Source organism: Quercus lobata, chromosome 2 (assembly GCF_001633185.2).
Source record: "Quercus lobata isolate SW786 chromosome 2, ValleyOak3.0 Primary Assembly, whole genome shotgun sequence".
NCBI lineage: Eukaryota > Viridiplantae > Streptophyta > Magnoliopsida > Fagales > Fagaceae > Quercus > Quercus lobata.
In genome coordinates, this window is record NC_044905.1 from 16,437,232 (window position 1) to 16,444,522 (window position 7,291).

The following is a 7,291-nucleotide window of genomic DNA, read 5'->3' on the forward strand; positions in this document are numbered from 1 at the left end:
GAGGCCGAGGTGAGATATTTGTCATTGGAAAAGGCCATATTGGCGGTGGTCCATGCAACACGCAAACTCCCGCACTACTTTTAGGCCGATACCGTGGTTATCTTGACCCAACTACCTCTTAAGTCCATACTTAGAAGTGCTGACTACACCGGAAGAATTTCCAAGTGGGGCACGATTCTGGATGCTTTCGATATCAAATACATGCCTCGCACCTCTGTGAAAGGTCAAGTCCTTGCCGATCTGGTGGCTGAGTTCGTCGAATGCCCAGAAGAAGTTAATATGAACCATGGTCACATGGATGAAAAATCGGTTGGCCTAATATCCGCACAAGGTAAGTCCTTTTGGAGGGTGTACGTGGATGGGGCCGCAAACCAACGGGGAGCAGGATTGGGATTGGTGTTGATATCCCCCGAGGAGGTCATCATCGAGAAGTCGTTAAGATTAGGGTTCTCGGCTACTAACAACGAGTCAGAATACGAAGCTTTGATAATGGGAATAAGTATGGTCCATAAAATGGGTGGAAAGGCTGTGAAGTTATTCTTAGACTCGAGATTAGTGGTCGGCCAAGTGAGAGGAGAGTTGGAGACCCGAGACCCAAGGATGCAAGGGTATTTGGATCGGGTTAGGCGTCTACGAACGAAGTTTGAGTCTTTCGACTTATTGCATATTCCTCGAGGTGAAAATACTCACGCTAATTCCTTGGCAACCCTTGCCACCTCCTCAGTACGAAATTTTCCTCGGGTGATTATCATCGAAGACCTGTGTACCCCCACCTCACCAGAAAAGGAGGTTTGCCAAATCAATCAAATCAGTCCGTCGTCAAGCTGGATGGATCCCATGTTAGAATTTCTTGAAAGTGACATATTACCCAAAGATAAGGTGGAAGCTAAGAAAATACGAAGGAAAGCTCCTCAGTACTGGTTATCTGAGGATAAAAAGTTATATAAACGGTCCTTCTCTGGGCCATACCTGCTCTGTATGCCTCCTGAGACAGCAGAGTCAATACTGGAGGAATTGCATGAGGGCATTTGTGGAAGCCATACAGGAGGAAGGTCTCTAGCATGTTGAGTCCTCACACAAGGATATTGGTGGCCAAATATGTGAAATGAAGCGCAGGAGTACGTTAAGAAGTGCGATCAGTGTCAAAGATATGCTCCAAATATCCACCAACCGGGAGGAGTTCTTAACCCTCTCTCTAGCCCTTGGCCTTTTTCCCAGTGGGGGCTGGACATCGTCGGCCCTTTTCCTAAAGCCATAGGAAACAAGAAGTACCTACTGGTCGGCACAGACTACTTCACTAAATGGGTTGAAGCTGAGCCCTTGGCGAACATCAGAGACGTAGATGTGAAGAAGTTTGTTTGGAGAAACATTGTTACGCGATTTGGAATTCCCCGCACTCTTGTCTCAGATAATGGACTCCAATTTGATAGTAATGCCTTTAGGGAATATTGTTCAGAACTGGGTATAAGAAACAGATATTCCACTCCGGCTTATCCACAAGGCAATGGGCAGGCTGAAACTGTTAACAAAATGATAGTCAATGGGTTTAAGAAGAGGCTGGATGATGCGAAAGGAAAGTGGGTGGAAGAACTGCCACATGTGCTTTGGACGTATCGGACAACACCCCGACGTTCAACGGGGGAAACTCCATTTTCCATGACCTATGGGGCCGAGGCCGTCATTCCCCTGGAAACTAGATTCCCAACGTTAAGGACCAGTACATTCTCTTCGGATAGTAATGATGCGATGTTGGAGAAAAGTTTGGACCTGATTGAAGAGCGGAGGGAGAGCGCGAAAGGAAAGTAGGTGGAAGAATTGCCACATGTGCTTTGGACGTATCGGACAACACCCCGACGTTCAACGGGGGAAACTCCCTTTTCCATGACCTATGGGGCCGAGACCGTCATTCCCCTGGAAACTGGATTCCCAACGTTAAGGACCGGTACATTCTCTTCGGATAGTAATGATGCGATGTTGGAGAAAAGTTTGGACCTGATTGAAGAGCGGAGGGAGAGCGCGATGGTTCAACTAGCTTACTACCAACATAAGTTCAAGCAGGGCTATGATAGTAATGTGAAGATGAGGCCACTAGCTGTAGGAGATTTGGTGCTGAGGAAAGTTCTGTGGGCCACCAAGAATCCAAATTGGGGAAAATTGGGACCTAATTGGGAGGGGCCATATCAAATCACTTCTGTAGCGGGAATAGGAGCCTATTATCTGGAAGACCTAGATGAAAAAGCCGTACTTCATCCTTGGAATGTAAATAATCTCAAGAGGTATTATTATTAATAAAAGTGTTTCAATTCAAATATTTCTTTTAATTTACGTCAACCATATATCTTATACTCCTGCGTCGTATGATGTATATTGAAATGTTAAACAGAAACTAAGTTATACCAGGTCCTCAGATCGCAAATTTTGTGGAAATTAATGTCCTATGATGTATATTGAAATGTTAAACAGAAACTAAGTTATGCTAGGTTCTCGGATCGCAAACTTGGTGGAAATTAACATCCTATGATGTATATTGAAATGTTAAACAGAAACTAAGTTATGCCAGGTCCTCGGATCGCAAACTTGGTGGAAATTAACGTCCTATGATGTATGTTGAAATGTTAAATAGAAACTAAGTTATGCCAGGTCCTCGGATCGCAAACTTGGTGGAAATTAACGTCCTATGATGTATGTTGAAATGTTAAACAGAAACTAAGTTATGCCGGGTTCTCGAACCGCAAACTTGGTAGAAATTAACGTCTTATGTTGTGTATTGAAGTATTGAACAGTAACTGAGTTGTGATAGATCTTCTAATCACAAACTTAACGGGAAATAACGCCCTGTAACACTCATTGAGGAGTCAGAGAGAGATCTTTGGACGTAAGTTGGCGTACAATCAAGGTACTGAAGGCATGATATTATTTAGTTTATGAGCTTTCGTAAAGAATTGCAATTGATTGGAAAGAATACGCACATATCAAAAACATCTCCATAAGACCCTGTTGTATTAATGCTTATTGCCTATTGCTAATTATCGATTGACGATATGTGTGAGTAAAATTGTCCCATACAAGTAAAAGGTAGTTGAAATGAACCTATCCAAATTACAATAACAAAGTGAACGAGTACAAAAATAACATAAAATAGTAAAAGCGGTAAGAAAATAAGCAAGGAAGTTCCCTACTAAATGTCTAGTTAGGCTACAAAACAAGTTCTACTTTTTCATTTTCAATTGCATCTTCGGGTTCTGAATGGCAGGTAGGTCTGCTTCCGAAGTGATGATTCCCTCTTTGGCTTTGGTGACGCCCCCAGTTGGCAGAACTGTGGAGTCCAAATCCCGTTAAAAACCTTGGGAGGCCGTTTCTGCCTCCGAAGCGGTGGTGGTCTTGTCTGGGGAAATTCTGGGAGGGGCAAGTCCCTCTTTAGCTAACTCCGGCTAGCTACGGGGAGGAAAACTGTGAGGCGAAACCTCCTCGTTGAGGTTAATAGCTGAAGGGGGAGCATCAGCCTGATGGAGTAAAAGAACTGAGGGGCAGATCGCCTCGGGATAGAATACGTTCTCTGGCTTACGTAACTTAGATGAGGCTTCAACCCCAACACGGTTAAGAGCCTCGCTCCAAGTTCTTGCGCAGTAGATACGGCATACCTCCGGAACCTCGGCTCTTAGAGCCTTCTCAGTTTCAGCTATACCAACTTCGTAGCCTTTCTGCTCAGCTTCGTTCATTGCCTGTTCGGCATCGATTTTTGCTTTCTCGGCTTGCTCCTTGGACTTTTCAGCTCGCTCCCTTAGCTTTTGAGTTTCCTCCAGGTGCTTCCTGAGAACTAGAGCTTGCTCCTGAGTCTTCTTTAGCTCGGCATTCGCCTCACGCAGAAGTCTCCCTTAGTCCTCGGCCTGCTTTTGGTAGCCTTCTAATGCCGACTCGGCGCTCTTGCGAGCTTACTCTTCGACCTGTAGCTTTTTCCTTGCATCGGCCAAGTCCTATTCAAATTTGGACAAGGTCTGTACAGCCGTTGCCCGTCTTTTTCTTTCGTCATCTAGCTGATCGGAACAGGCGTTGAGCATCTCATCTAGCTTGAAAGTATTTTGGATGATTTATAGGAAAAAGGTTAACACTATAGTCAATGAAAAGTGCATATTGGTGAGTAACAGTCACAGAATGAAAAAGATAAAAGATAGCTCCTTACCATGCCCAAATATCGTTTGTTGTCGAGGACGAGTTCATTCTTCCTCATATTATTTATTTCGGCCATATCTTTTGGGAGCAATAAGGCTTCCTCTATGGCCGAGGCTACGTGACACCCTATGCTGCCGTTAAAGTCCCTTATAGATGCATCATCTCGCAGGGGCTCCCCACCGTGCATAGGTGCTAACAACCATGCTTGTGGTTCAGGATGTTGGGAATCAGATTTCTCTTGGCCCCGCATGGCTTGGTGCTTGGTTTTCTGCTGCTTTGCAGCTCGTTGGACATCCTCCTCTTGAGTTGGACGGGACTTACTCGTGTCCGCCACCTCCTTGCCCTTCTGTTCCTTACGCCTTTTCTGCTCGACAGCGTTAGGAAACGCTGGCTGTGTTGATGGCCGAGGAGGTTGACGAGGAGTAGGAGGAGAGGACTTAGCATAAAGAGATGAAGCCTGGGATGGTATTGATTTTGCAGGCGCACTCTTTTCCGACTGACCTTCCATCAGCTCCAGTAAGCTTTTCTGGGGTTTTCTTTGTATCCCCATCTCGTCAGGATCTTCCTCGGGGCTTATGGGTTGATCAAAAATCCCGAAATCGTCCGAGGACTCAGATACTGCTACAACCTTTTCCTCGCCTTTCTCCTTTTTCTTTCTCCCTTTTATTTCCTTTTTCCTAAGGGAAGGTAGGGATGAAGAAGTTCCTGCCGAGACGCTGGCTACGAAAAGAGGCTCTATGCGAGGTGTGTACTGGGGAAGCGGAATACCCTCTGGAACAATGAAGCCTTCGTAGGCAACATTGATACGGTGAAGCCGAGGATCGCAGGCTCTAATCACGCACTTCGGCGCCTAAAAGCCAAAAGAAAGGGGGGTATAGCCGAGAATTAAGTGTGCTGCCCGGAGTTGACCATCAGCCTCGTTCACGTATATTTTGGCTTTTAATAACTTATCCAAGCTCGCCTTATTGACTAACCTAAGATTGGGTTTTGTGTAGCGTCTATCTGCAAAACCGTTGAGTTGAGAGTGAAAATTGTTGGAGACAAATATAATTAAAAAGAAAAAAGAAAACGAAATGTGTTCGTGAACTAAATATTATAGATCTATGCCTACGCGCCCACCTGGTGTTCCCTCTACCGTCGGGCAAGGCAGACCATCATGCCATTCCCCAGAGAAAATGAGGAAGTCCTCCTTTAGGTTCTTATTTGAAGTGGGAAGGCACTGAATTAGCCTTACCTCAAGATATCTTAACTTGAGATAATACCCCTGGCCGGTTAAGTGATGGAGGTTGTACACCCAATTCACATCATGATGGGTTAACTTTAGGTCCATTCTCTTATTCAGAGCGTCTATACTTCCCAGGACCCTAAATATGTTTGGAGCACACTAGGTAGGGGATAGCCTAAAGAAATTAAGGTAACTCCTAGTGATACTACCTATGGGGATAGTCATCCCGCCCTTTATAAAAGCAATCATGAGAATAACTACTTCCCCAGTTTGTCTGGCATCAGCCCATTTCCCTTGGGCTGCGTACCTCATCCCTACCGTTAAGGGGATTTTATACTTAGAGCGAAAGTTTCTAATACCTTCCTCGGACTCAACAAGACATCGAAATGGATTCTTTTGTTTCCCCATTTTTCTAAAAGACTTAGCAGAAAAGACTGTTGGGTTTGAAATAAAAGTGGTAAAAACTTCGAGAGGACTTACAGATTCAAAGGAAGGACCTCGGACAAAGTACGATTATTTGTAGTCGCTAGGAAAATAACGAAAATAGAGAAAGGCAGGTTCAATGTATGAACTCTGGAACCACGTAATCATCGAAGGTAAAGTACAGGGTTAATTTGAGAACGCCTTTATAGTCATATGAGGATTGTGAGCGATAAAGTTCCCGCTCACAAAACAAGGGAGGTCCTCTGCCGTTTGATTTAAATCTCACCGTCGAACGTGGGAGACAAGGGCGTTGACAAAATTTAATGCTACCAAAATCGGAATGCTGAAGCGTCAGGGGCATGCCCCAAAACACGCATAGGTACGGGCTTATGACGTCAAAAATCCACCTTCTCTCTCGAGGAGTCGAAAAGTAGGATTTTGAGGGGCTATTGTGGGGGCCTGTCAATCGACAGGCCCATTAAGGTCAGGATCGTTGGGCCTGTGGCCCATCCGAGGATGCATATCCGTCCGAGGAGGCCAAGTCAAGTCACAAGGCAATTACCGAAGGGGGTTGGTGGTCAATATCACGAAGGTAGAGTTCTGTATTCATCCGAGGACGCCATACTCCTCGGCAGTATACGTCCGAGGACGATCAGGACGCGGTCTTGTTGCAACCGGATCTCAGAATTATGTCACCACTGAAGATAGGATAACAGACCAATGGTAAAAGAGAAAAGACAAAACAAATATCTATAACTACAGCTGCCTCCGCATTAATTACCTCTCAACCAACTCTCTGGCCGCATTAATGTGGAGGTGATACCTGAATAGTAAGGAGGCAGCCTTACAACTACCCATAGGAAGTTCCAGGAGGTGCTAGATGGGACAGAAAGAAATCCTCCGAACCCAACCTACACGTGTGTGGTGAGGATGGAACACAAAGGATGGTATATAAATTGAAAAAAGAACATGCAAAAAGAGGAGAAGAAACAAAAAAAGAAAGAAAGAAAGAAAACATAGACTGAAGAAGAAGAACGTAAAGAGAAAAAGAAATGTATCAATTACCAAAACAAAACGATCGTTGAGCCAGCTCTGGGCCTTCGAGACACGTGAGGGTGAATCTTTTCATTACGAAAAAGTTAACCTAGTTCTTAACTCCCACGCTCTACAAATTATATTGTCTGGGACTATTTACGTACGAATCCAGTATCGTTTTGGGTCGTTACAAATTGTGTCTTTACAGAAATGTAGATTTAAAAAAAAAAAATTAAGTCAAATTTGGGTGAGAATTTGAAAATACTATTAGAAACCATTTTAGGATAGATGACAAATCTCCATTTGTATTTTCAATGTATCATTTTAGGTTTTAAATCAAGGCCCAGTAATTTTGTGTTTGTTTAGAAATATTTTATCTAGCTTTTTGCTAAAGTATACATGTACTTTAAAAAATTGAATGAAATTTTTAAAAACTGT